This window comes from Amia ocellicauda, unplaced genomic scaffold, assembly GCF_036373705.1.
Source record: "Amia ocellicauda isolate fAmiCal2 unplaced genomic scaffold, fAmiCal2.hap1 HAP1_SCAFFOLD_31, whole genome shotgun sequence".
Classification (NCBI taxonomy): Eukaryota; Metazoa; Chordata; class Actinopteri; order Amiiformes; family Amiidae; genus Amia; species Amia ocellicauda.
Window position 1 is genome coordinate 1,326,121 of NW_027102876.1, and position 19,087 is coordinate 1,345,207.

Below are 19,087 nucleotides of genomic sequence, written 5' to 3' on the forward strand. Positions count from 1 at the left end.
GCTCTCCCAATGTCTGATGAAGACGAAGGTGTCAACACTGGTGATGAGTCTGAAGATGATGACAAGGACCATGAACATGGCAGGGAGGATAAAACCTCAGACACTGATGATGGAGTTGGACCATCAATGGAAAGAGAGGTAAATATAGAGGTCCTACAACTGTGTATAGTTGTGTACTTCTTTACTGACCGACACACATTACAGTTTTAAGTGTTATTTTCTTTTCTCTTCATTAGAATAGTGGAGTACCAGACACCAGTGATATGGATTCCTCTGTCAACTCTTTAAGACCCCGAACAAGATTGAACATTGCATGCTTCTGTTCTTGCCTTGCTAGAACCCACAAGAGTTTTGATTCAGACAGGGAAGTTCCGAGATATAATTGTAAAAACTATGATGATCATGTAACACTAGTGATGACACACACCATAAAGGGCATTATTGCGCTAGTGTTACAACATTGTATTGGCCGTGAATTAGTTGATAAGTGTGAGGCCTGTCTGATAGGTGACCCCAGCCAAGCACAGCATCTCTGTCTAACTTTAGATCACGAGCAAGGGAGTGTCTGGAGTAGTGTCGCTCTTATATGTAACAAAATAAGTGTCACCCACTTTCTAAATGTTGTGTTATGTGTTGCACGTGCCCTATGTGGGCTATGCATCACCAGACAGACTGAGAAAGAAGTGAAATCTCTTTTGCATAGCTTAGAAACATGCACTCTACCTTTGAGATGGTTAAGTGACTTGTTGGAAAGTGTAGATGAGTAAGTGATACAATTAATTGAGAAGGTTATAAATAACAAGCCTTATAAGATGTTTTACAAATTTGTTTTGCAATAAGACATTATATATATTTTTTCCAGAGAAAGAAAACTCCTGCTGCCGTGGGTTTATGTATACGTATGTTTGAGGAATCTCTGCTTGAAGATGCCATCCTCACTCTAATAGCTCACAAGTTTGGTGATTTGTGATGACACTGGTAATCCTAATGTGACATTGCTGGTTGAGGATATTGTGAAAACAGTGGATGCCCTCCCCAACATGCTCAAGAGAATGCTGTATAAAGATCCACGTCCTGGTGTACCTGCTTTTACAGCTGTTCAAAAAGTTCTCCAGAGTTCTTTTGGAAACACCATCCCTATCATGACCAAGTCCAATATATATGTGTGTATTTAAAACTTGTATTTTTTAATTTACTAAAACAGTATCATAAGACAATATAACCTTAAAAACACAGTTTATGCTATAAAACATTACACCTCCACACAAGCAGGGTGAGGTACACTCGGACCCTCACCATGATGGATGTCACCCTAGCAAAATGGCTACCATCTTACCAAATGACCTATGACCTTACAAATGGTAACAAAATGGCTCCCATCTTACCAGATGACCTATGACCTTACAAATGGCTGACATCCAATATGGCCGATATCATCCAAGATGGCTGACAAGGGAGGGTAAAAGGGTAACCCTGGGGGTGATGGGAAGGAGAGAGAAGTTCCGGTTCAAAGGTGGGGGTAACCGGAAGGTGAGGTGGGCCTTCCGGTCTATGGTACGTAGGGAGGGCGGGACTTCCGGCTGTCAAAATTGTAAGTGATGCTGCCATCATACCGTTTGACATTGTCTCCAAGGTTCTCATCGTGAATAACAAACAAAATTCAAACTACCTTCTGGCCTGACCTTCTAGCTTGACCTAATCTTTCTTAAGTATACAAGAGAGAAAAACAGGTGTGAGAAAAGAATTTCTAACTTTCCTTCCATACATACATACATACATACATACATACATACATACATACATACGGAAAATAAATAATAGAATTTTGAATCACAATAAGATGTTATCAAGTACAGAAAAAGAAAATGTAATAAAATGTGATCTTAAATACATACAAATAAAGAAAATTGGTTTACTATTTCCAGATTCCTTTTTTGAAATACAATGACATGCATTACAAATGAGTATTTACATTATATTTACAGCCGGTGCTCGTGTGTCACTGTGTCCCTCAGGCTGTGGTAGGCGCTGACATATTGGGCAGCCAGGGTGGCTGTGTGTCCCTCCCCCAGGAGGACTGACCGTTTTTCTTTTTTCTAAGTTTTGTCACAGGTTGGGTGGGCATCCATTATGTTGTTACAGAATGTGTCCCTTATTTTGGGCTAAAGCTTTCCGTGGAGGGGAACGTGGATCAGTTTGTACCATTTTTGGGAAGATCTGCCTTGTTGGGGCGGAGCTGTGATCCAGGTGAACAGCAGATCGGGCATAGGTGGGCATGTGGGCAGAGGAGTAGGAAGGCCGGTCAAGCAAATAAGCTTGCTAAGGTACGCAGCAGCAGCAAGCAGCCCCCCCACCCAGCCAGCCAGCCAGTCTGGCTAGCAGTGACTGAGTGGTTGACAGACGGCAAGCAACGGAATGTACGTGCTCTGTGATGTCATAGCAGTCAGCTGAGAGAGGCTCGTGATGTCATCGCTGAGCTGTCTGTCTGTCTGTCTGTCTCTCTCTCTCTCTCTCTCTCTCTCTCTCTCTTCCTCTCAATTCAATTCATTTGTATTGTCAAAGCAATTGGACATACATACATACATACATATATATATATATATATATATATATATATATATATATACATACATACATACATCCATACATGCTAGAAAGTCATTACTATGTTATCTTAAAGGCTAACTAAGCAGAACATATATCATTATAGAACAGAGTTCATAGGTCAACACATGGTTTTAGGGAACAGGCTCGTAGGTCATACCGTTTGACATTGTCTCCAAGGTTCTCATCGTAAATAACAAACAGAAATCAAACTATCTTCTGGGCTGACCTTCTAGTTTGACCGTATCTTTCTTAAGTATACAAGAGAGAAAAACAGGTGTAAGAAAATAATTTCTAATTTTCCTTCTACACATATATACATACATACATACATATGTAGCGTTATGTTGGGTGTATTTGGATAAGAGCATTTGGGCTCTGAGCTGAAGCACGGATCTAAAGAAGACCTCTCCCCCCCCCAAAGTTATCAGATTTCCTTAGCTCATCAGCTTGGAACTGGTTTGCATCAAAGTGACAGTTTTGGGGAGGATGGCACCGAGAAGAGGCCAAATAGTTTGGAATTCTGCTATGAGATGTCTGGAGAAAGGGGCCTGTAGGTGATAAAAACTCTTTGAAGTGGACGAGAGCCGAAATCCCGACATAGAGCTACGAACCCGGGCCAACCGGCATTTCCAAAAGATGGCATGGATTGACATCAGTCATAAATCAAGCCCCCCTCCAATAGGACACTGGGGGCTGAAACCGAAATCCAATCTCAAGAACTCAGGGACCAATCACCTACTGATCTGACAGACTTTAAGGAACAGCGGACAGTCTTTCTCTCTCTCTTTCTCTCACCTGAACCAGAAACTCGCTGCCACAGCTCAACCTGTAGCTCTGTTGCCAGAACCAGAATCAGAAACCAACCAAGTCTTTGCCGGCAACAGAAGAGTTAAACTGGGAGAAGGAGATTGAGCCGTACGAAGAATTCTTTTAAAGGACTTTATTAAATAAATAACTTTACAGACCCACCTGATCAGTGGAGTTTTACAGCTGGACAATTGACTAAGTCGACTGAATACGAAAGTGTCAGTCACTTAAATAGCTATTTGAGTCTTAAGAAACTTGACCCTTGGAATAAACAGGGCCCTGCTTTCCTCAAAGACTTTGTCTTCAAGTAACTACGGTGGAACCCTGCTTACAAAGAAGATTTTGTGCACAACCTTGGAGCATTCAAACCAGTGGAAAATCTGTTTGGAAAAGACTCTACATTCGCGAAACCCCAACTTCCAGGTGCATCGACTGAGTGGAAGTTCTTGGACAAAGCCGAACCAGACTGCCTTTGTTCCAAACCACACAGACCTCGTGCCGAGTGCTGTTATCTGAGCCCGAAGCCAGAGAGGCCTCTCTGCGACGAAGTTCACATAAGTTTAACAGTTTGGAGTTTGTGATTCATGACATTTGAGAAATCAATTAGAAATGTTAATCTGTGATTCATAACTCTAGAATGTGTAATATCATTTAGTTTTCTTAAATATAAATGTGTGTTGCATTAAACTGTTTTGTTGATAATTTTAGAAATAAAATCTGTCAACCCCGAGAAATATCTTCTCATTCCTGTTTAACTGTTTAGTCTGAAATTTACACAAGTGAATAGACATTAGATTATTGGTGGCCCTGCCTATCCTTAATCATTGAATAATAATCAGTTAAGGGAAATTGTGGTAACAAATAGGATCTTTCTCGGCACCTAAACGTAAATGAGACTGATATATATATAACGAGAAGTTACCCGACATAAATACTAACCTGCGTAGTTATTTAATGTCTGACTAATAATACTAACAATAGACTCACCTTCGTCTTACTAACCGGTATTGTAGTCAATGTGTTTATAACCTTTTTTGTTTAACGATTTGTTAAACGGAATGTATGTGCTCTGTGCTGTCATAGCAGTAAGCTGAGAGAGGCTCGTCATGTCATCGCTGAGCTGGCTGGCTGGCTGGCTGGCTCTCTGTGTGTGTGTGTGTGTGTGTGTGTGTATGTGTGTCTCTCTGTCTGTCTGTCTGTCTGTCTCTCTCTCTCTCTCTCTCTCTCCCTCTCAATTCAATTCATTTGTATTGTCAAAGCAATTGGACATGCATACATACATACATACATATATATGGAAAATAAACAATATGTGTACATCTCTTTCGGCATTAGTGGTGCCCTCACAGATGTGCAAGTTACATGACAGACAGACAGACAGACACACACACACTTTCACACACAGACAGACAGACAGACAGACAGACACACGCATATTATGGGTCTTTGTTGGGTAGTGAAATGGGTAGCATCAGTCGCAGTGTGGGTTATGTCAGGGAGCCAATCATAGTCCCCGTTATTTGCATATCGTGGCGCAAAGCATTCTGGGAAAAGCAACTAAACACGTTTAGTCATGTATTTGTCCATAGTTTACACATGAGATGAAAGAGACAGTATGACGTGTTGAGCACCTAGGATTCCTCATGTGTATGTGAGGGGCAGAGGAACCGGATCCCAAGTTTGCGTCCCAGGTGCTATAGGTTTCAAAGCATGCAGGGGAATAGGCACCCCACCCTGACACCTATAGAAGACTGGATAGGGAGATATAAATAGCAATGGGGAGACTCTTGACTTGGTGTGGCTCTATCCATATAGTGGGGCCAGCAGGTGCAGCAATAGAAGCTCAGCCTGGGGAGACTGGATGTAGCATTTCCTCTCCATTTTGATAACTATCCATAATCATTTCTGCAAAATACTTCTATGATACCTATGTATGTTTTTTACTTGTACTATATTATACTATCAAGTATCAGTGTACACATACAATGTGACCTGTTACATTAATACAGAGGCCACGGAAGGCCAGATCACTAATAGCCACTGTCCCCTGATATTACACTTTTTCACAATCACTTTGGCACTCATTTCAGAACCTTGATGTCATTTTTCAAAACTCTAGACACTAAACTCACACCCGATGATCAAAATGCACATTTTTCAAAACTCTAACACTTTTTTACAATTGCTTGGATACAATACACATCAACCTCAGATCATTTGTTCATTGAACTAAAATGACACAACTTAACATCAAAGTATTACCATTTCAAAATGCAATTCACACATTACATCTGAGATCACTGTCTATTCATTTCATTACAAAGATCTAATTATCAATTGATACAGCTGCTCAAAATGATAAGTGACTGTTGCATTACTCTTAATGCATAATTTTATGGAAACTGACAAACAATATTCCATGTTTCGATCATGAAAGTTTCAGGATAATGAGATCCATTGACACCAATAACCGAGGAGCATGAACCAGTTGGACTACATTATCTATGGATGTAATATTTCATCATCATTCATCATCATGTAGCACTTTTCCACACCATGTTTTCAGTGTGGAAGGAAAGTTAGAAATTCTTTCTCTAATACCTGTTTTTCTCTCTTGTATACTTAAGAAAGATAAGGTCAAGCTAGAAGGTCAGGCCAGAAGGTAGTTTGATTTCTGTTTGTTATTTACGATGAGAATCTTGGAGACAATGTCAAACAGTATGATTGAAGTGCCTGCTCCCTAATCCATGTGTTGATCTATGAACTCTGTCCTATAATGATATAAATTCTGCTTAGCTAACTTTTAAGATAACATAGTAATGACTTTCTGATTATAACCAGCTCTTTGATTTTTGTGTATAAAAGCTCTGACTGTTAAAATGAAGGCAGAGCGACTTTGGGATCTACTTGAGTCACTGTTCCTCTCCACGCTGCGTGTATTAAAGGCATTGCAACTAACGCTCCAACCTGGTTGAAGATGATTGTTCTTCCACATCAGATTTGACATTACTGTATGTATGCAGGCCCTTGTAATTGCTTTTCCAATACTGCCAACTGGTTATTGATGATTGATTTCACATTGTGGTACGAGTATCGAGTGAAATGAGTGCTATCCACCCCAGCAACACAGTGATAACATGGAGCCGGCAAGTCATCCAGGTCACAATAGAGGTCAAGCAGTGGGAGGAGGAAGACGTGGTGGTCAAAGGAATGGAAGGGGACATGCACCCCTTCTGAGAGGTGGTCGTGGGCCTCGTCATAGAGGAGGGCTTAGGCCTCACCAGAGAGGCAGCCATGGGCCTCATTTGAGAGGTGTTGGGGGAACGTGGTAGAGGACAAGGCCACGGACCAGACAGCGGCAGCAACAGCAAATAGTGTCCAGTGAAATCCGAGAAATAGTTGTAGAGCATGTTGTAAATCATGGCATGACCATGACTGAGGCAGCTACAATGATTCAATCAAACCTCAGAATCAACTCAGGATCAACTGTGGCCTCAATCATCAGAAATTTCCGTACTGAGAAGCGGCAAGTCTTCAGCATGCACTAAACATTAGGCTACTCTCAATTGTCAAATGACTGTATACTGCATACCAATGTGTAGCACAGAGTATAGTGTGCCTTTTGAAAGAAATGCAGACAGAGTGAAGCAGCTGATGACTGAGTATGTTCAGGTATGTTCAGTTTCAAGATGCCTCTTGTGAAAAATGGTTGTGAGAACCTGAACCTGAACACAGGGCTGATGGAAATTCAGAAGTACAGTAATCAATCCTTTGTTTTACACTAAGCCAGGTGAGGAACACTGCAGTTGACATTTTACTGTAGTTTTGTTCTTTTTTGTAGCTAATTATTGTTGCATGGCTTCAAAGAAACCTATGGTGTGATTTGATTGTATTGCATCAATACATTTCAGATTTTGTTCAATGATTCCACTGTGTCTGTAGTATTCTCTCTACTAGTCCTTTTACAGTGATGTATTTATGTGTAGTACCATAATGAAACATGTATCACATATTTTGTACTACAATATTTAATGATTGTACGAACAACTACACAGTGAAACTATCGGTATCTTCTGTGTGGGTGATCTAAATAAATTTTACTATGGTATTTCATGATAAATGAATTATTTGAACCAACAAGTCTGCAAGTGCTAGGTTTCTTTAAAGATATGAATGCACAATGCAATGTTTTGAACATTGGACAGCCTGTGTTACAAGTGATGACCGTTTTGAGTTTTGTGTCTAGTTTTGAAAAATGACATCAAGGTTCTGAAATTAGTGACAAAGTGATTGTAAAAAACTGTATATTCATCCTATTTAATGTGCTCTTTTAAAATGTACTTTTCTTTTTTATGTTGCCATTTCTGTTCTACCAATGTTTCAGTTGTTAGCCAAAGATTGACAGAGTACATCTCATACACACAGGCCAGACAGCAAGGATTTCTTTTTGAAATTCAATTACAAATGCTGCATGAATTCATCAATACGATTAGAGCTCCTGAAAACTCACTCTACAGCATCTCATTAGCAGTGAAAAGAAACCAAGAAAGTTGGGACAGTCGACTGTTTACCACTATGTAACATCACCTTTTCTTTTAATAACACTTATTAAGCACTTGGGCACTGAAGACACCACTTGGTTAAGTTTAGCAAGCGGGATTTTCCCCCATTCATCCATTATGCATTTCCTCAGCTGCGCAACTGCACAGGGCCTTCGTTGTCTTAATTTGCACTTCATAGTGCGCCACACATTCTCAATTCGGAGACAGGTCAGGACTGCAGGCAGGCCATGCTAGCACCCGCACTCTCTGCCTACGCAACCATGCGCTTGAAATCTGAGCAGAATGTGGTTTGGCGTTATCCTGCTGAAAAATGCAGGGACGTCCCTGGAAAAGATGATGTCTGGATGGCAGCATATGTTGCTCCAAAATGTGTACATCTCTTTCTGCAAAAATGGTGCCCTCACAGATGTGCGAGTTACATGACAGACAGACACTCATACACACTGTCACACCCACACACACACACACACTTTCACAGACAGGCACACACACACACACACACACACACACTTTCACAGACAGACACACGCACACACACACACACACACACACACACACACACACACACACTTTCACACAGAGACAGACACACACACACTTACATACATACATACATACATACATACAGTGAGGGAAAAAAGTATTTGATCCCCTGCTGATTTTGTACGTTTGCCCACTGACAAAGAAATGATCAGTCTATAATTTTAATGGTAGGTGTATTTTAGCAGTGAGAGACAGAATAACAACAAGAAAATCCAGAAAAACGCATTTCAAAAAAGTTATAAATTGATTTGCATGTTAATGAGGGAAATAAGTATTTGATCCCCTATCAATCAGCAAGATTTCTGGCTCCCAGGTGTCTTTCATACAGGTAACGAGCTGAGATTAGGAGCACTCTCTTAAAGGGAGTGCTCCTAATCTCAGCTCATTACCTGTATAAAAGACACCTGTCCACAGAAGCAATCAATCAATCAGATTCCAAACTCTCCACCATGGCCAAGACCAAAGAGCTGTCCAAGGATGTCAGGGACAAGATTGTAGACCTACACAAGGCTGGAATGGGCTACAAGACCATCACCAAGCAGCTTGGTGAGAAGGTGACAACAGTTGGTGCGATTATTCGCAAATGGAAGAAACACAAAATAACTGTCAGTCTCCCTCAGTCTGGGGCTCCATGCAAGATCTCACCTCGTGGAGTTTCAATGATCATGAGAACGGTGAGGAATCAGCCCAGAACTACATGGGAGGATCTTGTTAATGATCTCAAGGTAGCTGGGACCATAGTCACCAAGAAAACAATTGGTAACACACTACGCCATGAAGGACTGAAATCCTGCAGCGCCCCCGCAAGGTCCCCCTGCTCAAGAAAGCACATGTACAGGCCCGTCTGAAGTTTGCCAATGAACATCTGAATGATTCAGAGGAGAACTGGGTGAAAGTGGTCTCAGATGAGACCAAAATCAAGCTGTTTGCCATCAACTCAACTCGCCGTGTTTGGAGGAGGAGGAATGACCCCAAGAACACCATTCCCACCATCAAACAAGGAGGTGGAAACATTATGCTTTGGGGCTGTTTTTCTGCTAAGGGGACAGGACAACTGCACCGCATCAAAGGGACGATGGACGGGGCCATGTACCGTCAAATCATGGGTGAGAACCTCCTTCCCTAAGCCAGGGCATTGAAAATGGGTCAAATACTTATTTCCCTCATTAACATGCAAATCAATGTATAACTTTTTTGAAATGCATTTTTCTGGATTTTTTGGCTGTTATTCTGTCTCTCACTGTTAAAATACACCTACCATTAAAATTATAGACTGATCATTTCTTTGTCAGTGGGCAAACGTACAAAATCAGCAGGGGATCAAATACTTTTTTCCCCCACTGTACATACATATATATGGAAAAGAAACATTACAAGTATAAATCACAATAAGATGTAATAAAGTACAGATAAACAAAATGTAATAAAATGTGATCTTTTTGAAAATGCAGGGACGTCACTGGAAAAGATGATGTCTGGATGGCAGCATATGTTGCTCCAAAATGTGTACATCTCTTCTGCAAAAATGGTGCCCTCACAGATGTGCGAGTTACATGACAGACAGACAGACAGACACTCACACCCACACACACACACTTTCACAGACAGACATACACACACACACACACACACTCACTTTCACACAGAGACAGGCACACACACGTACAGACACACACACTCACTTTCACACAGAGACAGACACACACACACACACATACATACATACATACATATGGAAAAGAAACAATACATTTATAAATCACAATAAGATGTAATAAAGTACAGAAAAACTAAATGTAAGAAAATGTGATCTTTAATACACACAAATATGTATGGCTGGTCGGATGCGTCTTGGACTCGGGTTCCTCTTCATTACGTATAACGCTTTTGCCTTTTGCTAAAGCTTTCCGTGGAGGGGATCGTGGGTGAGTTTGTACCATTTTTGGGAGGATCTGCCTTGTTGGGGCGGAGCTGTGATCCAGGTGAACAGCAGATCGGGCATAGGTGGGCATGTGGGCAGAGGAGTAGGAAGGCCGGTCAAGCAAATAAGCTTGCTAAGGTACGCAGCAGCAGCAAGCAGCCCCCCCATCCAGCCAGCCAGCCAGTCTGGCTGGCAGTGACTGAGTGGTTGACAGACGGCAAGCAACGGAATGTACGTGCTCTGTGATGTCATAGCAGTCAGCTGAGAGAGGCTCGTGATGTCATCGCTGAGCTGGCTGGCTGGCTGGCTCTGTGTGTGTGTGTGTGTGTGTCTATGTCTGTCTGTTTTTCTGTTTGTCAGTCTGTCTGTCTGTCTCTCTCTCTCTCTCTCCCTCTCAATTCTATTCATTTGTATTGTCAAAGCAATTGGACATACATACATACATACATACATACATATATATATATATATATATATATATATGTATGTAGCGTAAGGTACACTTTTAAATTTCAATTAAAGAAGTGAATTCATAGTATCACCTTATCACGAATCCTGGAGTCTTGTAGAACTCAATTTCTGTAATAATTGGACGCAGACACCAATTCCAAAGATATAAATTGTCAAATTTATTTAAAAACAAAGACTAAATGTAGCACTACACTAATTATACAAAAGGGAAAAACTAATTAAAATTCAACTCTAGATCAACAAATCAAAGACAAATCACTTCCGTGACCAAATCAAAGACCATGGGATCCCATAGGATAACACACAAATCGTTAAACAAAAAAGGTTATAAACACATTGACTACAATACCGGTTAGTAATTCTAGGAATCACTAAGAAACAGTTGAAAGTGCTAAATTGCAGTTTCAGAAGATGAAAAAAAACAGTAACTGATGGGATATGTAGTACTTTATACTCGAGTGGTCTATGCGATTACACCCTGTTGGTGTTATTAAGAACGCCAAGTACCAGAATGCAGAGCGGGACTGTTTTTTGTGCCGTGACTTGTCGGGGGAAAAACGCGCAGAAAAAACGGACGAGAAGGTGAAGGTAGTATGGCGGTGATGCACGCGTTGGTGAAGTGGGAAAGCGGGGTCGACAAAGACTCTTACAGCGTGATTCCCACTGCTTGCTTTCGCAATTTTGATTTATTCAGCATTGCTGATGATGACGAAGAGACGACTCGAAACTTCAGAGCAGAGTGGAGAGACACGAACAAACCTCCAAAAGGTGGATGGCCTGTCCATGAAGCGCAGATCATTATGACTGGTAACAATGTTTATTTAAAAAAAAAAAACATTAAAGTCTTTACATGCTATTTGATATATACAATCACAGTATATTTGAAATGAATGTTTAAGTTATTAATGTGTTGTACTTCTAACATACTCTTATAACATGGTAGGTGGTGGTGAGGGCGCTAAAACTCGTCATACTTGACTGGCATTTGTAAGAACGATTTATTGTGTGTTGTGCTTTACAATAAAATCCCCCAAATCACAAAATAAATTAAACCAGATATAATTTAACTTCAGTTTTGATTCAGTGTTGGCTGTTCATCTTAATTTGTATGGTCAAAGCACAGTATTTTTATGACAAATAAATATAATCCCCAAATATCTGTGGACATAATGCAGGGTTTTATTTATTTTATTTTTATTTTAGGAAAAGAAGGCGAACTAAGAAGAAAACTTAATGACCTAACAAAAATGCCCTGTCCTAAAATGAAGAGAGTACCTAAACCAAACAAAAAACTTCAAATTTCAGATGATAGTGACCTTGATGAACCACAGTTACCGGTGAGATAATTACTGCAAATATAAAATAAATGTATTGCAGGATTGTTTTTTTTAAATCATTTTCATTATATATATATATATATATATATTCATTTTAAACTCTTTTTCTCTCTGAATACAGCACAAAATAAGAGAAAACCGATGGAGCTTCAAGAATTAGATCCCGTCATATTCTACAGACATTTAAAGAGTCCAGTGAAGTTGAGCTACAGCAAAAAGTTAAGCAGCTCGAAAAGGAAAACACAAGACTTAAAAATGAAAACCAATGTCTTCGAAACCGTATGGTTGATGGTAAGTTTTTTTATTTATAGCAAATAATTCCTTACCTTGATAAATGTTATTCTTCAGTAATTTAGATTCCAGAGTAATGTATTATAGTTGATCATACTGAAGTAATCTAGAACCACAATACAGACTCTTAATGTGCACTGTCTAATAGTTTAATAATACTGATTATTAAATAAAGTTTTTCAACATAACTTCATAATCCTACATTAATGACTATATGCATTACATTAGACCTGGTAATTCTTGTATTTTATCTTTTTTATTTTTTTCGTAGCTAATGTTAATGACCCACAAAAAGGTCAGTTTGCCAATAACATAGAGCAAGTCTCTCAAGTATAATTGCAGGCATTGATGGTTTTGTTTTCACTTTGTATTAAATATATTACTAGAAATGATTATCATTTAATACTAAGGTTTTTTTCTCCAGAGATTCCAGACCTTTTGGACAATCTGAAAAAAATTGTAACAAAAGCCACATTTATCAGCAATGAAGACAAAAGTGTGTCACCATCAAGTGGTTCTGACAGCCCCACAGCAAATTGTTCTGAATCTGACAAAGAATCACCAAAACAGGTATAACACTCTTGGTCTACAATATTACAAAGACAAGGTAAAAATATATATATTGAAAACAAATATTGGTTGTAAACAATCTAATGATGCTACATTATCAGTTATATTCATAGTTAAAGTTAATAATAAGAATGTAATTGAATTATGGGTGTCACAGATTCACTGACTTTATTATGTCTGTAAATTAATAAACTTAGAATTGAGACATACTGTGGTCTTTAATAACACATTTCTGTAACAAAATCACAGCCTTACTGATAATGTATTCCACTTAACATAATATAAGAATAGTTTGGGGATAAACTTGTTTTTTATTTACCATTGTCTTTTAGGTGGAAATATTCCCAGGCACTGGAGTTTACATTGACAAACTGTCCTGGATCCTTGCAGAGAGGTGCAGCACGAATACGTCATATGCAAGAACCCTGACGGTTGCTGTCTTTGACTTTCCAACATTACTAAAGAGCAATCTTCGTGGTGGTGGCAGCAAGAGAGATCCAACTTCGGAGACATTAAGATCCTCATTGATGTTATTGAGGATCATATACAGCTGCCTTCGGAAGGACACGACGTGTTTCAGTTGCGGGGCTTTGCAGCCCAGCGGGACCCTCTTAATGCCGGACATCAGCTGCCCGAGCCGGTGCGGATGAACGGAGGGACGTTAGACAGCGTTACCTTCCGGGCAGGAGCAGCGAGCGGCAACACCGGGGTGAAAGTGTCGTCTAACACTGTGCCATTAGCCACTAGCTGATTGAGCAGATCAGTGGTTTTTAAGAAGATAACAATGGCAGCAGACTTGATATTTTCACACCCTGCTACCTCCCCAACCGCTAACACACACTGCTCTAGGGGGCAGAACTGCACCGGAGCGATCTTGACTCCATGGCGTCGGGTCAGTTTTTCAAAAGACGCATTCAGGGGGTCCGACCCCCCGACCCGGGAAGAACTACCGGTACTCCCCCCTCCCCTCCCCTGTTCCCCCACAATAAGAAAAGCACTGAAAACAGAAGACAAAATAAACAAACTGAAAAAAGTAAAGCAACAAAAAAACGCAGCCAAAGGACAGAGCTCTCAGCAGCACTCCCGCTCACTGCAGACCCCTCCCACACACTCCCAGCTGAGAGAGAGAGAGAGTTAGTGTCTGTCTGTCTCTCTCTCTCTGTAGATGCATCATAGGGAACATATGTAACAATCTCTCTTTTTGTTTACCAAAAATGAGAATGAACGTATTTCAAGTGGGTGTTGCCTTGGTTGGAAACGTTTTAAGATTATTTACGAAGTGTAAAGTGGATTTGTCTCAGTTCTCCGTAGTTTTCAATGTATGTGCCATTCAGTAGCGTTAATGTCACAGATGTGCCCTATGCAGTGGTAGGGTCAATAAAATGTCAGTAAAACTTTATTTTAGCAATTATGGAGGGGAAGAACTGCAAATAGCGGGTCCCCACTAATTATCTAACTTACCAACAACGTTTCAAATTAGGTCTTGCGAAGCTGCCAAATAATGCTGTATAATCGTATGTGTCTTCATACACCGGCTGCTATAGTCTGATAGCTTTGATTATATATACATATTTTCTCGTGAACCACAAATGCTATTTGCTTGATTTTTACAGAGTATGTTATAAATACCATTCTTATGAAGCCTGACAAATTGTATGCTGTAATTATGAATATTTTCAAATCATTTGTTTGTTTTTCCTAACATGTTACAAATGTTCCCTATGTGAAAGATGCATTATATCTTAATAACGTCTAAACAATTAAAGATATACAGATTATTATTTTTGGTAAAGTTATAATACATTGCTATTAACTATGTGTGTCAGTAAAAGTTTAAATTTCCTAAAGGATTTTTATTGATCTTGCAAAATAAGTGTTTAGGGAACATTTGTAACATAGAGGTGGGTTAGCCACCGGCTAAGGGCAGCGGCTCCGGCTCCAGCACCGTCACCATGTCGCTGGAAAAGCGCTAAGTGAGCTCACAGTGAGCTCAGTGTAATGTCTGCTCTGGTGAGCTCACAGTGTGACCTAGTCGTGAGTTCACGTCTTCACTGGGTAGTCCTTGACAACTTAATTGACTCAAATCTTGGGCTTAATTGGTCAAAATGACCATTGGTTGAAGGTACTCAGGGACTGATGTGTAGAGAGACTTATTAAACCTGCAGGATTGTGGTTTTCCCAGATCAGAATTAACCAGATCACCACAAAGGAACATGGTAGGTGCTATTGCAACACAGATTACACAAATACATTGAAATCCAAGTTTGCAGTGGTCCTTGGGCCATTGGGTGGTGATCCAGATCACTTCAGCAGGAATTTTGCAGTGGTCTGGACTACAACTCTCTCTCTCTCTCTCCCTCTCTCTCTCTCTCTCTCTCTCTCTCTCTCAATTAATTTCATTTGTATTGTCAAAGCAATTGGACATACATACACATACATACATATACACTCACCTAAAGGATTATTAGGAACACCTGTTCAATTTCTCATTAATGCAATTATCTAATCAACCAATCACATGGCAGTTGCTTCAATGCATTTAGGGGTGTGGTCCTGGTCAAGACAATCTCCTGAACTCCAAACTGAATGTCTGAATGGGAATGAAAGGTGATTTAAGCAATTTTGAGCGTGGCATGGTTGTTGGTGCCAGACGGGCCGGTCTGAGTATTTCACAATCTGCTCAGTTACTGGGATTTTCACGCACAACCATTTCTAGGGTTTACAAAGAATGGTGTGAAAAGGGAAAAACATCCAGTATGCGGCAGTCCTGTGGGCGAAAATGCCTTGTTGATGCTAGAGCTCAGAGGAGAATGGGCCGACTCGATTCAAGCTGATAGAAGAGCAACTTTGACTGAAATAACCACTCGTTACAACCGAGGTATGCAGCAAAGCATTTGTGATGCCACAACACGTACAACCTTGAGGCGGATGGGCTACAACAGCAGAAGACCCCACTGGGTACCACTCATCTCCACTACAAATAGGAAAAAGAGGCTACAATTTGCACAAGCTCACCAAAATTGGACAGTTGAAGACTGGAAAAATGTTGCCTGGTCTGATGAGTCTCGATTTCAGAGTCAGAATTTGGCGTAAACAGAATGAGAACATGGATCCATCATGCCTTGTTACCACTGTGCAGGCTGGTGGTAGTGGATGTAATGGTGTGGGGGATGTTTTCTTGGCACACTTTAGGCCCCTTAGTGCCAATTGGGCATCGTTTAAATGCCACGGCCCGTTGTTTCTGACCATGTCCATCCCTTTATGACCACCATGTACCCATCCTCTGATGGCTACTTCCAGCAGGATAATGTACCATGTCACAAAGGTCGAATCATTTCAAATTGGTTTCTTGAACATGACAATGAGTTCACTGTACTAAACTGGCCCCCACAGTCACCAGATCTCAACCCAATAGAGCATCTTTGGGATGTGGTGTGTAGCGTTATGTTGGGTGTATTTGGATAAGAGTATTTGGGCTCTGAGCTGAAGCACGGATCTAAAGAAGACCTCTCCCCCCCAAAGTTATCAGATTTCCTTAGCTCATCAGCTTGGAACTGGTTTGCATCAAAGTGACAGTTTTGGGGAGGATGGCACCGAGAAGAGGCCAAATAGTTTGTTATTCTGCTATGAGATGTCTGGAGAAAGGGGCCTGTGGGTGATAAAAACTCTTTGAAGTGGATGAGAGCCGAAATCCCGACATAGAGCTACGAACCCAGGCCAACCGGCATTTCCAAAAGATGGCATGGATTGACATCAGTCATAAATCCAAAGTCACAAAAGATTAAGTCTGTTTTAGTTACTTGTGATAAATTGTTGATATCCTAAGCGTTGGCATTAGAGTCATTAGGTGATTAATCGAGTACTGTTCTGTTGGGTTGTTACTGAATAGCCAAAACAATGATTACCCAAATGTCCCCATGTGAAGCATTGATTGTTAAGGTACCAGGAACAGAGATTCCTGAATTCCTTGGACAACTAGGCAGTTTGGACTTTGAAGTAGAGTCGCGTCGAACTCAGTTGGTAAACGACACTACGACGCAACTCGAAAAAGAGTCGATAGAGGTGATGAAAGTTATGGCTAGCTTAGCACTTGCGAGCTCAAGGGTAGTGAACTGGATCATAAGCAAGTTTGAAAAACTGAAAAAGCTAGGAGAAAAGTATGCTAAAGCGAAAGAAGAAAGAGCCAAACGGCATGGAATGGTTTTAGAATTTGAAGGAAAGCTAGATACTTGTGGAAAACAAGTCATTGTGTTGAATGCTGAAAAAGAGGACTTAATTGAACAGAGAGAGCAATTAGGAAATGATTTAAGACAATGTCAAGTTGAATTGGAAACAACTCTGATCCAAGTAAAAGGTCTGCAAAATGACAGATGTAAAGCGGTTGAAAATGAAAGGATAGTTTTGAAGGACCGGGATGTTTTGGAAATGTGTCTTTGCAAAACAGTCAGGGAGAAAGATTTGGGCACTGTAAAAATGGAGATACTCGAAGGCGAGGTCATACATTTAAAAAGGGACAGTGAAGAAATGAGGAGAGTAAATCAGGTGCTTAGGGGAGAACTCAAATCAACTGAAGTTGAAAATGAGCGTCTCAAGCAACAAATAGGGGCCCTGAAAGCTGCCTCTTGGTGGGCTGCAAAGCTGACACCTGACAGCATAAAGGAACAGCCGGAACCGGCCAATGCACGGAGTCGCACACCGTCTCCACATTTAGGCCCCGGGTTGCCTCGTCCTGATCGTACCCCTCCCTGTAGTCTTTCTCCATCCAGGGTAAGAAGCTCGTCGCACAGACGAACTTCCTCTCCCGAGAGTCCAGACCGAAAGGTTAACATGCGCCAGTTGAGAGAACTGGCTAAAGATTGTGAAACCTTTAACCCAGCAGACAAGGAAGGAAATGTGGAAGCGTATATTAAGGACATTAAGTATGCTTTGAGTTTCTATCCTGAGGCTACGGAGAAGGAAAAGGTTCTCCTAATCCGCAAAACTACCTCTCGCCAAGTCCATTCTTGGATGGAGAGGCAAGGGTCCATGGTCTGCGATAGGTTTCAACGCTTGTGCAGAGCATTAGTTAGGGACTATTCCAGGTTCATTGATCCAGTGGCAGCAGTGACTGCCGCACACCAGATCAAACAGGGTAAGCATGAGTCCCCCCGTGATTACTATGAAAAGCTTAGGAAAACCTATTTTGCGGGTCAAGATCGACCCGGGGCCGAGGAAGAGGTGAGCTTTAAAGGGTTGTTTGTTGCTAATTTGTTCCCAACGATTAAGGAAATGATCATATTACATGCAGACGCAACGTATATGAACATAGCTGAAATTCGAAAAAATGGCACAGAAAGCTTGGGAAAGCAAGTACAATAGCACTTCTGATCGTAAAGATTCAAGCACCCAAGTACTGGCAAGGCGCTCTGAGAGCCCTATTTCTCCACTGGAGTTAGAGGGGACAGAGATTCAAAGAAGGAAAGAACCTCCCAAGGATGGAATCCAAGACACCCAGGCTTACAATAAAAAAAAGAAATCTGCTCCTAGCCTAGGTGGGTTAACTCAGTCTCTGAGCAATGTTGCAGTTTCTGAGCTACTGCTACGCTTAGCTCTGCTCCCTTTGCCCCCTCTTCCCAAACTGGAAGTTAGTAGCCAGGGTAAAGGGCCGGACTCGCCACCTAAGGAATGACTAGCTCTGGAACCACCCCCTGTCCCCGCCTCTGTGTTTTTGATTGGATGTGAGGAACAGCAGGGGGGTTTCTCTGACACATCAGCCCACTGGGACCTCCCAGTGGGGGAAGTTGCCTGCAGGCAAGCTGAACCTTTGGTGATGTTACTGGGTGATCTGACACAGAGAGGCAGAGCCAAGCAAGTTTACATAGAAGTGACCATTGAGAATGTGTGGGAGTGAGGAGCCTTGTTGGACACTGGGGCTGAAATTTGTTTAATGTCTGCCACCACAATGGGCAACCTGAAACAAATTATGGAAACCTCAGACC

At 41.1% G+C, this 19,087-nt stretch overlaps 1 non-coding gene across 1 annotated transcript; it reads left to right on the plus strand.

Moving 5' to 3' along the window:
• The first annotated feature begins 10,372 nt into the window (after nucleotides 1-10,372).
• LOC136729863 (U5 spliceosomal RNA) lies at nucleotides 10,373-10,487 on the plus strand. Its single transcript, XR_010809125.1, has one exon. It is a non-coding gene; the product is annotated as a U5 spliceosomal RNA (small nuclear RNA).
• Nucleotides 10,488-19,087: the final 8,600 nt, after the last annotated feature.